At 44.2% G+C, this 18,801-nt stretch overlaps 1 protein-coding gene across 4 annotated transcripts in view; it reads left to right on the top strand.

The window, feature by feature from the left end:
* stau2 (staufen double-stranded RNA binding protein 2) overlaps positions 1–18,801 on the top strand; it is a 97,907-nt gene that overhangs the window by 5,499 nt on the left and 73,607 nt on the right. The window lies entirely within an intron of this gene.

Genomic DNA, 18,801 nt, shown 5'->3' with positions numbered 1-18,801 from the left:
CGTAACTCCATAAAACCGCCACATAAGCTGGATTAATGATCCCCTCTCCCCTGGTCGTAGGAATGCGGAGGCGGGGAGGCCATTTTACCTTATTTAGTTTAGTCAATACGCCTTCTCTGAAATCAAGGTACCTCTCCAGGGAAGAAGCTGTTTGGGGGGGGGGGGGGGGGGGGGGGGGGGTTTGTTCATCATTGAATCATTACTATACTGGCATACTGTCAGAGACAAGAAAGAATGTGGGGAGAGAGTCAAACTCAAAAGTGGTAGGAAAGTAGCATTGGTGGTAGAAGTGGTATTCAAAGGACTTAAAGTCATGTTGTGGTGTGAACCTCTGATGATTAAATAACTTGTAGTTATTGTTCGTGCTGACAGTCACTCACATCCATCGGTGTTGAGAGGTAGTCATCCCCATCTATGGAAATGTATGATGTGTGTGATACAGAAATGTTACATATTCTTTCTCCCCTAGATGGCAGTGCTGCCTCATTTGAAGTTATTTACAGTTGCAGGTTTCGTAAGGGGATTGAGCACCCATTTTGTAACAAGTTGTCATGAAGTTTTTACAGGTGCTGAAGAATACCCCTTTTTTTTAATGGAAAGTAAGGTTTAATGCTTTACAGCTGAACATGATCAGGGTAAAAACTCGGCATCCTCATTCATTGAAGTCACTGTAGTTGGGAGGATTTCAGATGAACAATTTGTCTTCTGATTGTTTTCCTCTCTCTCCGTGCTTTGTTATGATTAACTTACATAGAATACGCTTGTTACGGAGTCCTACCATCGACTGTAAATCATTGATGTCTCTGCATGTGGCTTGGCTGTGTTGAAAGGACAAACAGGTGAGGTAAGCTGGCGGTCTGGCATATGGCTTACATCTCCCATACTTTGATGTGTTGAAGTAATGGAAGAACAAACACAAGGCGATTGTGTTGAGGAAGAGAAGAAAAAATGAGACATGTTTTGAAAAAAGGGTTAGTTTCCCTGTGTCCGCCGATTGGTTTGCTTATGAGTTGTTGAGTGTCGAAGACACGGAGGATCCATAGAAAAAACGGACCTTCTTCTTGGTTACATCATTTTGGTGCAGAGACCGACTGCCTTGGGCATCAAGAAAGAGGGAGGGGGGGAGGGAAAGAGAGGGAGATTGAAAGGGAGAGCGGGGGCCAGGGGTGGGGGGGAGGGGAGAGCTGTACCAGAATCACAGAAGTGACACATAGAATAGTAGCTTCTATTATCCCAAGGTCACTGGTGTTTTCTCCACAAGGTGTCTCGTCATTCACTCTGGACAAGCCCTGGATAATTGGAGTTGGACCTACTGAATCATAATCGCTTTACTTAGGTGATGGAATATGCGGCGAAGTGACGGGCCCTGTTCATAATCCCTCACTTTTATGAAGATGGGGGGGGAGTAGATGTCTCCCATATTCTCATGTCCTCACCTAATGTGCTGGATAAGAGTGATCTGGACGCATTCTGATGGAGAACCTTATCATTAGCAGGCCAGTCATACACTGATCCATCACCTTTATAATCACCGCCAAGAACGGTATTGATTCGTTCAGAAAGGACCCTGATGAGAAAAATGGTAATTATATGATACAATAATTTGTCATGGCCACAATTAATCTTATTTATGGCGAATGGCCTGTGTGTGCATAATTTCTTAATCGATCAAGTCCCCCCACTTAAGTCGATTGTTCGACTGTGATTGTGCCATTGTGCATTGTTCACCATAATAGGCAACGATGAACGCGTCGACACATCGGACCACGGTTAAATGTTGTCGAGACGATCGCGGTTTGCAACATTAATTGAGAGCATATGAGTATTAAAAAAATAAAAACACTCTCCGTATTAGCGAGACAGAGAAACGATGCTATGTCATTGAGTCATTCGACTCGGGTGTCCATCCAGACTCCCCCCCTGTTATCATAGGAACACCTGATTCCAGTGACTAATTCCGGGTTCCTCCAACACTCTCTCTTCCATGGAGCTCCCAGCAGCTTTCCCCCTGCCCTTTTCCCAAGGGGAGCGCCTGCATCCTGCATTCCGTCAGAGTCGGAATTTGGATGGGCCTTTCCCCCGGGTGAGAGCGAGAGCCTGATCTCCACACAGCCAAGCCTGCCCACCCCGCCCAGCTCATTTGGGTATGACTGTAACATTATGTCAGCTGGAATAACAAGGGCCTATAATCACTGTAGGTGCTCTCCTGTGACATTTCCTCCTCCTGTGATGATCTGATAGACTGAGCTCGGGCATTCCGACTCCCCATCCCATTTGGAAGCACGGAGCGGAAGATTGGTTAGCCCCCTCTCCAGTGAGAATCCACTCCCAAGCGCGTGCCGGATTGGCCGGGCCTGGAAACTTGCGTCAGCAGCCCACAGACAACATCAGCAACGGCCGCTCTTATTTTTCTATTGACATTGTGATAAAGGGTGGAATGAGGAGAGAGAGGGGGAGAGGGGGAGAGGGAGAGGGAGAGAGGGAGGGAGAGGGGGGGAGAGAGAGAGAGCGAGAGAGAGGGAGAGAGAGAGAGAGGGAGAGAGAGGGAGAGAGAGAGAGAGAGAGATGGAGGGAGAGAGAGAGAGAGAGAGAGAGAGATAGAGAGAACGGATGCCCAAAGACAAACAGTCCTTATTTATGTATGGTTCTGTTGTAGTATTGGCTTGTAAGTTTATTTAACATTGGTGACCTTTCATTGAAGATTACATGTCCAGTGTTGTTTTAGACAGATAACACAGATGTAGAGGCAAATCAAATTAAGTGCCCATGTTGTTGCGTATTGTTTCAGGTAGGAAGGATAAAGATATGTTTTTCTTCGTGTCAGAATTTTGATGATGGATTGTCGTTTGTACAAAAGCCATCAAAGCAATGGCCACCCACGCATATTTTCCAAGATCCATAAACCTTTAGCCGGTGTTAATTTTGGCATCCTTTTTTGATTTAGTCTAGTCTTAGTCGATTGAATAATGATTTAGTGTAGTTATTGTCCATTTTAGTCTGTGATGTAATTTAATTTTAGTCTTTAGTTGCCTCATTAACCAAAGTCAAAGTAAATTGTATTTGTCACGTGCATATCGTACAGGTACAATGTACAGTGAAATGTTACTGCCGGCTCCTAAGAAGTGCTACAAGAGTAAGAAGGTGGAATACAAAAAATCGATTGACAAATTACATGAGCAGGTTTCAAATCACACAAAAACACACTCAAATCACACACAAAAACAAAGGATATGTACAGTAGGTTGGAGGGGGGGGGGGGGGGGGGGGTATGCACAGATGACATTTGCAGGTTGGGTAAAACTATGCTATTAGGTTGGACTATATAGAGATAAATAGAGATGCAACAGTGTGTACAGGTCAATTTACAAATCAATATATACAGTTTTATAAATATATTTGATATACTATTAATATACTACTAAATATACTAACATGTATCATAAATATAAGGTGCTGTAGTTAGTCCATATTGCGGGGGGGGGGGGGCAGTTGCCTGGCTGTGGGCCTAGGTGGTGTCATTCAGGTCACGGATGGCCTGGGGGAAGAAGCTGTTCTTGAGTCTCTCCGTGTTCGCCATGTGAGAGCGGTACCTTTTCCCTGACCGCAGCAGAGAGAACAGTCCATTATCAGGGTGGCTTGGGTCCTTCAGGATTCTCTTGGCACCCATAGTAAACATAAATCACTGACTACCATGTGCGCATATTGGTTGTCCTACTAACATATTTTTCTGCATAACACTCTATTGCTTCTCTTCCCAACAGCCAAATTAGAAGATTAATTACTCTGCAGCAGAAAAGTCACACCCCTGTGCATGACACATTAAGGGCAGCCTAATCAATGTCAATGCAGAAACCAGCTCAGCGTTTGAGAGGATCAGCCTCAGCAAGACACTGTGCAGATTGGCTGATATTGATCACAAAATATGTACTTACTTGATTTGTAAATATGATATGTGCAGCGCATACTAAGCGGCCCTCTCAAATGCGAAGATTCACTGACTGTCTTTCAATCATATTTTTCCCCTTAAAGAATGTCCTGGCCAAGTGATGGCATCCCTTGAAGAATGCCTTTTCTGCAGTATAGCCTATTTCAGAAAGGCGTGTAGATGAAACCCTTATTGAGGTTCTAGAAAGCCTACAGTTACTACATTGGCAGATAGAGGGTCATCAGGTCTTATAATGGGGCTAAAATTAACTTTTGCGTCTACCAGCTGGGTGAGAAAACTTACCAGACACTTTACCAGACACTTTTTTTTTTTTTTTTTAAACCATATGGCCACACTAGTCTGTTGTATTAGTACATTCTGGAGTTAGCCAATTTTTTATTTTAATTTTTTTATTTAACCTTTATTTAACCAGGCAAACATGTAAGAACAAATTCTTATTTGCAAATGCAGCCTGACCAAAGAGCAATGGCTCTTTGGGGGGGGGGGGGGGGGGGAGCTAGAAATAAAACAAGGTTAAGTAATACAATAAACAATAAAACAAACAAACAATAAAACTATAAAACAATAAATCACTGGCAAATACAGATGCATTAAAATACTAACAGTCAGAGAGAGAGGAGAGAGACGGAGGAGGTAGGGGTGAGGAAGAGCGGAGATGAGGGATAGCTGGGGTAGTGGAGCAGGGGTACTTAAAATGAGGCAGTGATGGGTTATGGGATGGGTGAGAGACGGTGATCAACAGGTGCATTGATCGACTATGGACCAATGGTTTCTCTTTGAGGCTGGGTTGCACCAACATGGATTAAATTAATCCTGGTTTAGGCTTAGTCTAGGTTTGAAGCCTCCCCATCCTCCTGTCAGTTGTTTTTATTATTATACACTGACACAGAGCCGTTGTTTGGATCTTGAAACATCGGGGGGGGCGCTTAGCCCAGCCCACGTTTCGTAGTTTTTGATTGACGGGTGGTAGCTTGCACTAAATGTAGATGCACGATGCGGTAGATGGCATGGTTGGTATATTATTATATACCTTTGACACTCTGCAGACTTTGGACTTGTGAACTCCAAAAAGATCCCCGTCTAACAGTTTGAAAACACCCCGTAGCATAAAAACTCAAAGCTACTAGGAGCTGGAGAAGTGGTGGCACAGCAGAGTTCCTCTCACTTCCATGCTTGATAGCTGGTCCAACCTTTCCATTCAGGTATATGACACTAAACAGTCTTTTGTATATCTATACCATTGGGAAAACTCACTATTATTAAATATAATTATTAATTATTATTATTACATTTAATTTAATCTGTCTTGAATTTTCCTGTGAGGAACTCTTTCCTCTATTCCGATCCAGCGAAGATATGCAGCCATGTTGTCATTAAAACCTAAATAAACCTAACATAAACATTGAAATAAACCTAACATAAACCTCCTCTAGGGGTGGTTTAAATACTATTTAAAATGTATTTATAGTTGCTAATCCAGGCTTAAACTAGGTTTAAAACAGACTTGAATTTAATCTAGGTTTAAATGGAAATTAAACCTGGATTACCAGAAGTTTAGATTTAAACCAGGATTTTAAATGTAAACTAAATGTAAGATAGGTTTAAAGTTTTGTGCAACAGGATTAATAGATAAACCTTCATTTAATCCAGTTTAAAAGTGAAACCGTGATGGTGCAACCCAGCCTGAGAGTCTTCCATTGTTTAGAGAGTCATCCATTGACGGACCACAGAGATGAGTCAGAGTTCAACCTTTGACGGTCCGTTCGTCTGTTCAGCCAATTAGAAACAAGGAAGAGCTTGTGCCTCTGTTTGTTTATGCCCAAACTTCAAAGTGTTTGTGGCCGTACTATAACAGTGAGTCATGGAGCTACGGTCAGACATTGCAAGACATTGAGATTTGTAACTCTCCAGAACTCTGCATCATCTTTAACCTTCAGATAAGCCTTGATGTTTCTCTATCATCACGCTAACAGAGATTTCCGGTATAGGTCACTTGCGTGTGGGAGGCTGGTGGAAGTAGTAATCAGACATGAGGTGGAATGGAATGAGGTATGATATCAAACAGATCATGTGGTCTGTGTACACGGAGATGGCTGGGAATTGTTGCAATGTCAATAGCTGGAAGACAGCGAACATATTTAAGAATAGTCTTGGAGGCTTCCGGTATGATGGCGGAGTGATTAGTCGCACATTTTCAGTCTCTCTCAACTCGGCAAAAATAAACCCTCAGAAATCATATTTCAACAAATAAATTCAAGGTAATATATAAGAGAAATAATAAAGAGGTCGGTTAGATAAAGAAAATCGAGCCAAAAGGTGATTAAAAGTAAGAAAATGGATTCGGGCCCCGACAAGAGTGAGGGAACACGAGGAAAGAAGCAGGGAACGGATTCAGAGCCAGCTACCCTGAACCAACTTGTTGAACTGCTAGCACCCATAATTAAACAACTGAGTGAGGTTAAAGAAGAAGTTAAAGGGGTAAAACAGGGAATAAGCGATGTGAAGAGGGAGGTGACGGAAGAGCTCGCCAGGTTCCGGAGGGAAATCGACAACAAATTCGAAGGGATTAATGCCGACGTTAAAATACAGAGTGACAACATGGAAGAGGCCCAGGCGCGCATAGCGGAACTGGGGGAATGGCAGACAGAGGCTAGGAGGACGGTGCTAGACGTGACGGCCCAGGCACAACGACTGCAAGAGAAGACAACGGACCTCGAGGGGAGGTCGAGGCGGAACAATATTCGCATCTTTGGCATACCGGAGGGCACGGAGGAGAATTCGACTGGCAAGTTCCTGGAGCGCTTTTTATCCACCGAACTCGAGCTACCTAGCGACACCCCACTCTAGATACAGAGAGCACACAGAGCCCTGGCGCAGAAACCACCTCCGAATGCACCCCCCAGGTCAATGGTGGTAAACTTCCTACAGTTTAAGACGAAGGAGATGGTGCTCAGTCATGCTTGGAGGAAGAAAATACTTGTGGGAGAGAAGAGGGTGTTTTTTGACCATGATTATGCAACTGAAGTGGTCCAGAAGAGAAGGGAATACGCGGCCATAAAGAAGATATTGAAAGAGGAAAAGATCCATTTCCAAATCCCGCTGACGAGGATGCGAATCCACTGGGAAAGCGGAGTGAAAACGTACGACAGCGCAGAGGACGTGGCTAGAGACATGGCGGGCAGAGGATACGAGGTGGGTCTCCCAGGAGAAGGCACCGTGACTACAGAGAGGGAGAAGACGCGACACCGGGCAGAGTGGCAACAGACGAGGGGAAACAAGCCGGGGAGGAGCGCAGCGGCTGCCGCCAGGGAGAAGCTGAAGGATTTCCGATGGGGGAAATGAGTCTGATTTGCTAACATGAGCGGGTGTCTTGAAGGGACTGAAGCACAACCAGATGGCCTACAAGGTATGTTTAAAACAGTCAACGGACCTCTAATAAAGTAATTGTAATAGTTGCCGTTTGAGAGACACTGAACTTAAGAGAGTTGGACATTACTAGACGGAGTGAAACCCTTTGGAAAGGGTGTGATTTCGGTCCTAGGGAGGGGCCCTTTCTGAGAGGAAGGATACCCCCTCGACCTACCAACGGGACTTGGGGGAAAAGTCATCCCCCTTTTTGGAAGAAGTGGATGTTCTGTTTTATTGCTCATTATTATTTTTTGTTAGGTTTTATGTTACATTATGCAATGTTACAAATTACTTGCTTGCTTAGTTTACTGCTGTACAGGTCACTTATTAGGGAAACTGAAGTAGGACTAGATGGGGGTACCACTGTTAGACTGGTGTCACTTAATGTTAATGGTTTGAATACCCCCAAGAAGAGAGACAGGGTAATGACGAAACTTAAGAGGGACAGAGCCCAAATTATATATCTGCAGGAGACACACCTTACCAAATTAGAACATGATAAGCTAAAGAAATATGGTTTTAGGAATCTATACAGTAGTTGGTTTAAGGGAGGTCACAGAAGGGGTGTGACGATTATGATATCAAATCAGGTCCAGTTTGAGTATAAAAAAGAGATAAGAGATGAGGAGGGAAGATACATTATTGTGAAAGGGAAGCTTGACAATGTGATGGTAACTCTGGTGAATGTTTATGCTCCTCCAGATTGTACAAGTCTTTTTTTAGATCATTATTTGTTATTATTGCAGCGGAAACAGAGGGTATACTTATCTGTGGGGGGGATATGAATGTAGTTTTAAATCATAACATTGACACAACAAGCCTAAAAAAAACGAAAATACAAATGTCAAAATATGTTAATATATTATTGGATGAGATGGGTCTGGTCGATATATGGAGAAACCTACATCCACTGGAGAAAGACTACACACACTATTCGGAGGATTGGAAAGAGACTACCAGAATTCGGCTGATTTAAACACACAAAAGGAAATTAAACTTGTAAAATCAGAGATAGAGAAACATCTGACAGAGGAGATAGAACGAAATATTCTGTTTACCAAGCAGAGCTATTATGAGTTGGGCCCGAGAGCCACTAAACTACTGGCGAGACGGACGCGTAAACAACTCGCGAGTAGTCAAATTCATAAAATTAGAGACCCACATACGAATCAATTGATGACAGAACCAGAGGATATAGAGGGTACATTCCAGAGATACTATGAGGAGTTATATGCACAGCCAGAGTCTGCATCAAGAGAGGAGATTACATCTTTTTTAAACACACTAGACCTACCAAAAATAGGGCAGTTACAGAATGGTTCTCTAACGGGAGACATTACGATAGAGGAGGTAGTGGAGGCAATAAACAGATTAAAAAATGGGAAATCACCGGGCAGCGACGGATACCCGGCAGAATGGTATAAGACATTCAAGGAAGAACTGTCTCCGTTGTTAGTTGACTCTTTTAATTGGACATTACAAAAAGGTAAACTACCACCAACATGGGCAGAAGCGATAATAACGGTCATACCTAAACCGGGAAAAGATAAGGAAATATGCGGGAATAATAGGCCGATCTCAATACTTAATTTGGACTATAGAATATATACATCTATTATTTCTAGACGACTGGACACCTTTACATTGGACTTGATTGACGAGGACCAAACAGGATTTGTGAGGGGGCGTCAGACACATGATAACATTAGGAGGACTTTGCACATCATAGATCAGGCAAACAAACAGAAAAGAGACACGATTCTGGTTAGCGTAGATGCCGAAAAGGCTTTTGATAGGGTTAATTGGAACTTCCTGTTTACAGTGTTAGAGAAATTTGGATTCAATGATAAATCAATACAGATTATTCGAACCCTATATCAAAAACCTACTGCTAGAATCAAAATAAATGGAAGCTTATCTAACAAATTCAATCTAGAGAGATCAACCAGACAAGGGTGCTGTTTGTCTCCCACCCTGTTCTCATATTATATTGAACCATTGGCCCAAGCCATACGTGAAAATAGTCGAATCCAAGGGGTGACAGTGGGCGGAGTAGAACATAAAGTGGGACTTTTCTCAGATGACGTCATAGCATTCCTTGAACGACAGAGTGAATCGCTGCCTGAACTACTGGATCTCTTGAACTCATATGGACAGCTATCAGGATACAAGATAAATATGACTAAAACCCAAATACTCACCATTAATTACACTCCACCAAAGGAGATCAGGGAAAAATTCAATTTAAATTGGAATCTAAAGAAAATTAATTATTTAGGGATAGAAGTGACTAGACACTTATCAGGACTATATAGGGCAAATTATGATAAGATTAACCGAGAATTCTTAAAACACATACATCGTTGGTCCACCCTAACATTGGATTTTAGCTCTAAGATTGATTTAGTAAGAATTAATGTATTACCCAGACTTTTATATTTATTCCAGGCATTACCAATAGAGATACCACAAATACAATTCACATCATGGGACAGGATGATCTCTAGATTCATATGGGGGGGGGGGGAAGAGGCCTAGAGCAGGGTTTCCGTTAACCGGTAATTACCGGTCTTTGTCCGGTAAAATATGTTGAAGTCCGACATATTTAAACTTCTTCGGTCATAATGTCCGGTGAAAATAATTCCCTCTAAGCACAATTTGAATACAATTCGCTAAAGTTGAATTGTCACATTCTGATTCCTTCTATATTAAAAAAGACGAATATATAGGCTATGTTGTGTCTTGTTGTTCTCTCTGACTTACAAGATACACTTTATATTAATAATACTCGGGTCTCTGGAGCAACGTTCAACGAGCATGTTTATTCAGCATCCCAACGACAACTAGACCACACTAGTCGATCGATGATAACATTGTCAAGATGTAATGCTACGGAGGCAATAGCAATCAATCCCAGATCGATGCTAAACATAGCAATATATTTATTTTATTATTATATGATTTGACGCCGGCATGATGATGACTCCGCGAAACAGCGTTAGATGGGGAAGGAAAATGTTTCTGCTCACCGTGCAAAAAATCGGGGAGGAATAACGGATTCACGAGAGGAGCAACGAATATGAGAATGTTGCACTTTTCAATAAAATGTTATAAATCTAGACATTGTGGTATTTCTTTATATACGTATCCCAGCCTGCCTATCAATCGTTTCTCAATAAACAGTTATGTTCTCCTCATTGTCATACTCCCGAGTCCGATTAAGTATGATTTGACAGGCAGCTAAACTATGCCTTCCCAATCAGCGAGACCTGGTTATAGAAAAGACGTTGTTTTATTGATAAAAAAGGGTAAAACTGGAAAGAGAAAATAGAAAACTCACATTAATTCCAAACAATTTAACAGACTTCAGTTAACGTAATGTGGAGTCCGTTCATTGATCGATGCAGTCTGTTCAGTTCCCAGTGTGGCGCGCGTTCAGCGCTGGACATATGACATAGCGCGCATGCGAATCATGAAAGCGTATATTATTATATTTATTATATAGCTCGCATCTAATCGTATCGGATGAGAAATAGACATTAAACGGCATATATAGGCTACACAACAGTAATCACCGCGACAAACAGCTATATTATATTTGAATATGATGACCGGAATATCTCACGTTTGTCCGGTAAATTGAAATCTTCCCGGACACGTTGACCGGCGCCAATTTTTTCTAAAGGGAACCCTGGCCTAGAGTGAGATTCAGAACTCTCCAACTAAAGAGGGAGAAGGGGGGCTTGAGTCTACCGAACCTGAAAGAATACTTCCACTCAGCCCAGTTGAAATATATACATTGTTGGTGTAAACCGGATTATAGAGCAAAATGGAAAGAAATCATTTGGTATGTGCCCGATACAGAGTGTCATAGGAGATAGGGAAACATTTAAGAAGGTTAGGAATCAAATGGATTCGATCACAAAATTTACCCTGGAAATATGGTTCAGAATACTCAAACACAACAAGGCGGAGAAGGATGCAAATGTATTGAAATGGGTGGTTTTTGATAGCAATTTTAAACCAGCTGGGCACGATGGGGGTTTCAGACAGTGGGCGGATAAAGGCATTACGGCTTGGTGCACACTGGTAGATAAGGGAAAGGTAGTGAGTTTCCAGGACTTGAAAACTACATACGGCCTGGATTGGAGGGAATTCTACAAATATCTTCAGATGCGGGATTACTTTGGGAAACGGATTGGACAGGAACTCTCCCTAAAAGTGAATGAGGTGGTACAAGTTATGATTGATGCATATAAAGGGACGCAGGTCAGGGCTATATCTACATTGTACAAGGCATTGATGAGTGGCAAAAACACAACAGGGTATATAAAAGAAAAATGGGAAACAGAATTTGATATAGAAATATCTGAAGATGATTGGGATAATATGTGGGAAAAACATCAGACCTCAACCTGCTCACGAGCATGGAGAGAGTTTTCCTGGAAAAATCTGATACGTTTTTTTATCACGCCCAAAATAGTAAATAACTATTCGGATACAAGGAAGTCATGTTGGAGGAATTGTGGGGTATCTGAGGCTAACCATGCCCATATATACATGGCTAACCATGCCCATATATACATGGAATAACACAAGAAATTCTGGGTTACAAATTTCCTATGAATCACAAGCTACTCTATATGTGTAATTACACAGAAAATGAGATACAGGTTGGGGACTCTTATCTATTCAAGATACTCATGGTCGCTGGGAAAAAGGCTATCACAAGGAAATGGGGTACGGAAGACATACCTACTCAGGCCCAATGGGTAGACACAGTGGGGGAAATCCATGTTATGGAAAGACTGACTCACAGACTACGACTTTTAGGACCACAGATGGACAACAAATGGATGAAGTGGACTCTATGGCAATTGACACAGACTTGAGACATGACAGCAGTAGCTTTTTCTTTTCCTTTTAATGTTTTTCTTTTGTTGTTTTTGTTGTTGTTGAATTGTTGTATTATTGTTCTTATTGTTGAATTAAAAAAAAAGAAGAATAGTCTTGGATCTCTATCTAGTCAGTCTTGTGTAGCCATACCTCCCAATCACACGCCTCCTTCGCGGTCTACTAATTTTAGATTGGTCCGATCTTGCTCGGATCGAACCTGGATAGACACACACACACACACACACACACACACACACACACACACACACACACTCTATTATGTAAACCAGCTCCTTCCCTTCTTGTGATTTTTTTTTTTAAAGTTTTTTTTTTTTACCCTTTCCTAACACCAGGGGAGCCACCCCTCCTAAATTTCGTTGTTTGGTACCTGTACTGTAGCAATGACTATAAAGTCCATTCATTCATTCATTCATTCATTCATAGAGCGGTTGTAAGAACAAGCTCACAATTGTATTGGATGTTACATTTGAAGAACCCTCCCCCACATGTATGTAGACGATCGCTTGTTGTTCTGTGCGTTGTCTTTTCTGACTGGATAGGACTAGCTTCCAACATTGAGGAAACTGAAAGAAAACCTGAAGGGAAAAACTAATGCACAAAACACTATACACAAAATGTGCTCTAAGCACAAAACCTAGTCTATGAAGGCATTATGTTATGTCGTTAGTTTGACGTGTGACGAGGTGTCACTCATTTTTAAACAGGTTCCCACCTCTTTTTGTAGCTACCTCTGCCACTAGGAAAGCCAGGTGTCCACGAGGGTTAGTATCTCGTAAAACATGGCTTGCGGTTGATCAAGGGTTAAGACAGATAGGGGTGTGTTCCAATCCTTGACCAATAGCCGTGGAAGAATCCTTGGGGGAATCTAGCCTGTCTTCCATTATGTGCCCCAGATAAGGTGTGTGCGCGTGTGATTGTTATCCTCAGAGAAAAGTAACACGCCTGGAGCACTTGAGAAGAACTTTAGCACAGGACTACAGACTACACACACACACACACACACACACACACACACACACACACACACAGACAGACACACCCCCCAGGTGCGCTGTGTGATCTTCCTTCCATAAGGCCAGCTCACTGAAATGAAACCTCCCAGCGAATCTGCCCAAAAGCACATTTCATTTTCTCTCTCTCTTATGTACAGTACATACAGTGAGTGGTCAGGTTTCATCTGAGAGGTGAACTCATCCTTACATCCTTGCGCGCACACACAGACACACACACACACATACACTCTCTCTCTAACACAGACACACACACACATACACTCTCTCTCTAACACACACACACACACACACACACACACACACATACACTCTCTCTCTAATACACACACATACACTCTCTCTCTAACACACACACGCACACACACACACACACACGCACACACACACACACACGCACACACACACACACGCACACAGCCAGTCATGCCTCATAGCAGCCCGAAGGCCTGAAGGCCTACTCCGGTATCCCATGTAGGACAACCAAAACTGCACGCTCCTCTGTCCACTTAGCATTCCTGGGATATGATATCTCCATCCACACGTACTGCCAAGAGCCAAGCCAGGCTGCCAGGGGCTCACAATTCATTAGAGGATCTCTTCTTCACAAAAAAAAACAACGTTTTACTACCCCCTGTCTTCTTCATGCCATCCTCCCATGAACAAAGGTTCTGCTTTCGTGTGTGTGTGTGTGTGGGGGGGGGGGGGGGAGTGGCTTATTTGCTTAATATCACTGGATCAGATGGCTTCAGTCAGATCACACATAAATTGTGACCACGGGCGTCGGGCCAGAGCGCAGGAGAGATGTCCAAACACTAGGAATGGGGTGTAAGCTCATAAAACAAGGTTTTATTATAGAAGGAGGCTGTAGGACACGGAGGAACGGAGAGAACATGAGTTTCAGCGTAAACAAAGGCGCCGGATGGTTTATGCTCAACAGACCGAGCGAGGAGTACTTAATCATACCACAGTTACTTTGGCCCATCATTGCCTCTTTTGTGAGTGTATGTGTGTGTGTGTGTGTGTGTGTGTGGGTGTGGGGACGGTGGGGGGGGGACGGGGTCAGTTCAGTTCCTCACTTTGCACCATTTTGCCGGTGTCCTTGGATGTCAAGATTGTTGTTTTCGTCAGAGCAGCTCACAGTTGATTGAAAACCTTTTGTACCGTGACTTTTATCACGGCTTGTGTCGCATGTGTCGAGGTTGTTTCAGGGTCTTCACTAAGATGCTCTCTGCTCCATCATGTTGTCAGAACTAGGGCAACGTTGGTCGTGGACACAGGAGCTGTTTGCGGCTTGCTCGTGATAATGCTGTATCTCACCCACAGCTACATGGAACTCTGACGTGTGTACTACATCAGTCTGTTCACCCAATGCATGCTGGGAGAGAGAGAGAGAGAGAGAGAGAGAGAGAGAGAGAGGGAGAAAGAGAGGGAGGGAGGGAGTGAGAGAGAGAGGGAGAAAGAGAGGGAGAGAGGGAGGGAGAGAGAGAGAGAGAGGGAGAGAGAGGGAGAGGGAGGGAGAGAGAGAGAGAGGGAGAAAGAGAGGGAGTGAGAGAGGGAGGGAGAGAGAGGGAGAGAGAGAGAGAGACAGAGAGAGACAGAGAGGGAGAAAGAGAAGGAGGGAGGGAGTGAGAGAGAGAGAGAGAGAGGTTTTTCCCTGGAATAGTGAATAGGGTTTTTACAGTAAATTTGTCCTTATCTCACACAAGGCTTATTCAGTGACGCTCCTCTCCCCTTCACAGCTGCCCTGTGTTTTCATTTTCATTTTCGGGAGGATTATTTGTTGCCTTTTTCTGTAATCTCCCTTCCTGTACAGAGTTGAGAAAGCAATCTAGAGTCTGTTAGTCAGAGAGTCTGGCGGTGGGAGTACTGTGACAGAGGGCGTTTTCTATCTTCCTGGTCACAGAGTCATTGGACATAACGAGGTTGACATACTACTCTGTATTAACAACAGCATTTTTATTTTTTGATTCATTGAAACGTGTAAGTGTGGTGGAACATCGAAGCCAACTCTCGAGAGTGTTTCCCAACCCCATGCTGTATGGCTCTGGCCTATCAGAGAGTAGTTGGCTCACCTCTGCACCCTCTTGTCAGTGTTTATGGAGGCCACCTGTGAACATCCAGTATGGCTTTGGCTATTTGAGAGGAACAGGCTGGTGAAAACTGAAAACCCGAACCATAGACTCGTGGAAGGCCTTGTTGTGGTTTAGCCTTGCTCACTATAGCCGAGAGAGAGCTTTGGACTTCACTGTGTTTAACAATGCTGTTGGCAAAACGGTCAACCTCAAGCAGTGAATATCCATTCCCGTTTAGCCCCAACACATTTATCGTTGCCAATAAATGCCATTTGCAATTATTAGAAAGTCGCTTCTCAACAAAGCAGTCGCTACCCGCTTAATGAAAACAATAAACCATTGCCTTATATTCTCATAAAGTCATTTATGAGAACAGCAGGATTTTTACTTGGCTGTTTACCAGCCAGACACGCCTATGCCAAGTCTTCCAGTTGGCAACGGGATGGGCACAGCTCTCCATTACTGCTTTAGTCGGGGTTCATTGCAGAGATGGCCCATGGGCACCATTTTGTTCCCTCCCCTTGCACACTGCCAATGAAACTGTCGAGAGTGTTGCCCACCGGTGCCATCTTTTGCCTTCTGGTATATTATTTTTTAACACCTGCCAAATCTTCCCAATAGTCCAATACTGTTCTGGAGTTTAGAGCAAAGATTTCCCCCTCCGGCAGCATGTTGTGCCCCCCCCCCCCCGGGTCAGTACTCACTCATGGCTCTAGTGAGGTTTAAGTGCGAAGGCTACCCAAGGGCACCATCTTGTGCCTGGCGGTACACTACTGATATGCACGGCCAAATTCCCAGTGGGCCCATCTCCAATATCGTTGTAAGGAGTAGCCTAAGTAAAGAGCTTGCTCATAGGTGCCATTCTGTGCCCTCTTGTATGTCTGCATGTCAGTTATAGCGCTGTAAAATCCAATTAAAGGCTCCAGATTTTGGAAATAGAGCCTCATGGAGCGGGGGGTGCCATTATGACTCAGCAGTAAAGCGCCGGGGGAGGGTTTGGGTTGCACTTGGCGGTGCGCTCTTTTGAACCGGGCACGGAGGCGGGCACACAGAGCGCACTGATTAAAACGCTCGGTGGGGGAGGGAGGGTTTTGTAATCTCGGTTTTTCCAATTGAAACCATAACAAACAGTTAAAAGGCAGAACATTTTCAATTTCAAATTTAATTAAGTGTTTCATAAGTTATGGAACCTTCCGTGCTGAATCACTTTCCTTATCTAAGTTTCGAGACTGCCTGCAGTACGCACGCGCGCACACACACACACACACACACACACACACACACACACACACCCACAGCCGTGTTTCATTTTCCGAAGACAGGCAACAAAGTTGATCAAATTCAGGACCGGTGCACGGCGTTCTCAAACGGACACGATGTTTCAATGTCCGCCTGACGTGGCGGGACATGTGTTGAACAACCGTTTAACTATTTGTTGAAATACAGACGTCGGGAGAGGCACATGGCTTTTGCATCGGAATGTCCCCTCCACCAGTTACGTGTCCTGTGGTTGGAGTGCTGTTTCTTAGGAGGAAACATTCAATTCAACCCCACTCTCTCTAGGGGAGGTCTGAGTCAGCCCCTGGTTCTGCTTCCTCTCCCAACCGGCCCTGCTCTGCCCCGGGCCTCCTGTGACCACTGCAGGGGGTAGCGTACCACCTCCCAGGGGTGTCTCCTCCCCCTCCCCCACCCTTTGTCATGTGGCCTTTTGTGCCCCTGGATGGGGTAGTGTTTTGTGCTCCTGGGGGGGTCCTTGGGGGGTACATTTACTACATTACCTGGGCTCTTTTGTCACTACAGTATGTATTCCCTACATTAGCATTTGGAAGCAGCAGTTGGGAAGAAAACGAGGGAGGGAGGGAGGAGGGAGGGAGGGAGAGAGAGAAAACAGTTAAAGATCTGGTAATGGATAGGATGTGCAGCTGGTGGAGGGTGAGGGATTCCAAGTTTCTCCCATGTTTCCCAGAGAACTGTCACCCTTTGCGCTGAGCTCAGCTCCGTCCCCTCAGAAGGGCTCTGAGCCAGAGGACTGTACGTGGGGGACATGTGTGCACGCATGTGTGTGTACTACAGTATGCTTGCGAGTGCGAGTGTGTGTGTGTGTGTGTGTGTGTGTGTGTATGCACCATTTATCTTCTGTGTGGCTGGCTGGCAGTAGAGGACAGTTGTGGACATCCTATCTATAAGCGGCAGGGGGTCTCTTTCCCAAGGTCCCTGGACACGCACACACACACACACACACACACACGATCGCCCTACTGTTTTGGTACTAAAGCCTCAACGATTGATGATAGTTGTGGAGTGTGTGGTTGTCTTGGGCTTTTTCTGTTGTGTTTCATAATGTCCATCTCCCCTAACCCTGCCACCCCACTCCCCCCCTGGACAGTGCCGTGTTAATTGTTTCCTGTGCCTGTTCGTGCAGAACTCTGTGTTCTATGTGCTCATGTTATCTGTTGCTTGTTGTTTCTGTGTTTTCTGTTTTTGAGCCCCGGGAAAGCGCTAGCCTATATAAATACAATGAATTATTATTATTATCATTATTATTAATGTCTCTGGTTTGTGGGTGTTTTCTGTGGGTCATTCCATGAATAAGGGTGCCACTGCCACTGAGGACGTTGTTGTTGTGGACAACTTTGGAGTCCTGGGGGGTATTCCACGTACGTTGATTAGTATATCGGCGATTAAAATAAAACCCGCGTTCAGGCAACTTGTGATTGGGATTCAAGCCTCAGGTGATTCCTCGAACGAGGATCAGGCTTGTGTTCGCGACCAGGTTTGCTCAGAAGGATTGGTTGCATAGCAACCAAGCAGCGAATTATTTGAGCCACATTGATGGAACCGGACGCAAGCTGAAATTAGCGCCCGGATCTGATTTAAACCTGGATCAGATTTAATCGCGCTTCGTGGAATAGGGCCCTGGTAACGTTGGTAACTGTGTTATGATCAGACGGTTTATGTCATGTAATTACATCAAGGTATAAAGGAGGAACATAGCAACATCAAAGTAAACTAGTTTCAGAAAGAAACATTGTGGGCTTGCAGTCTTGTTTTTAATAGTTTAAAGGTCCATATAACACCTTGACATATCATATACATTAATTAATCCATGCGTGTGCATGTGCGTGTGTGTGTGTGTGTGTGTGTGTGTGTGCGCGTGTGTTTGTGCGTGTGCGTGTGTGTGTGTGCGTGTGTGTGTGTGTGCGTGTGTGTGTGTGTGAGATAAAGAGAGGGAGAGAGAATAGGCCTGTGGCTCTGTGGCGTCCTGCCTGGCCCCAGCCTGAAAGGGTCTGTCCCAGTGAGTGATCAGCCCTGTGGGTCCCAGTCTCCCTGAGGGACATCCATCTCTCCTGGGTCTGGGACCGGCTCTGACCACCATACAAAAGCCCCAAACGCTCCTCTCTCCTCTCTCCTCTCTCCTCTCTCCTCTCAATACTCTTAAAGTTGT

This window comes from Nansenia antarctica, assembly GCF_963989245.1.
Source record: "Nansenia antarctica genome assembly, chromosome: 12".
Classification (NCBI taxonomy): domain Eukaryota; kingdom Metazoa; phylum Chordata; class Actinopteri; order Argentiniformes; family Microstomatidae; genus Nansenia; species Nansenia antarctica.
This window is presented reverse-complemented; position numbering and strand designations above follow the sequence as displayed.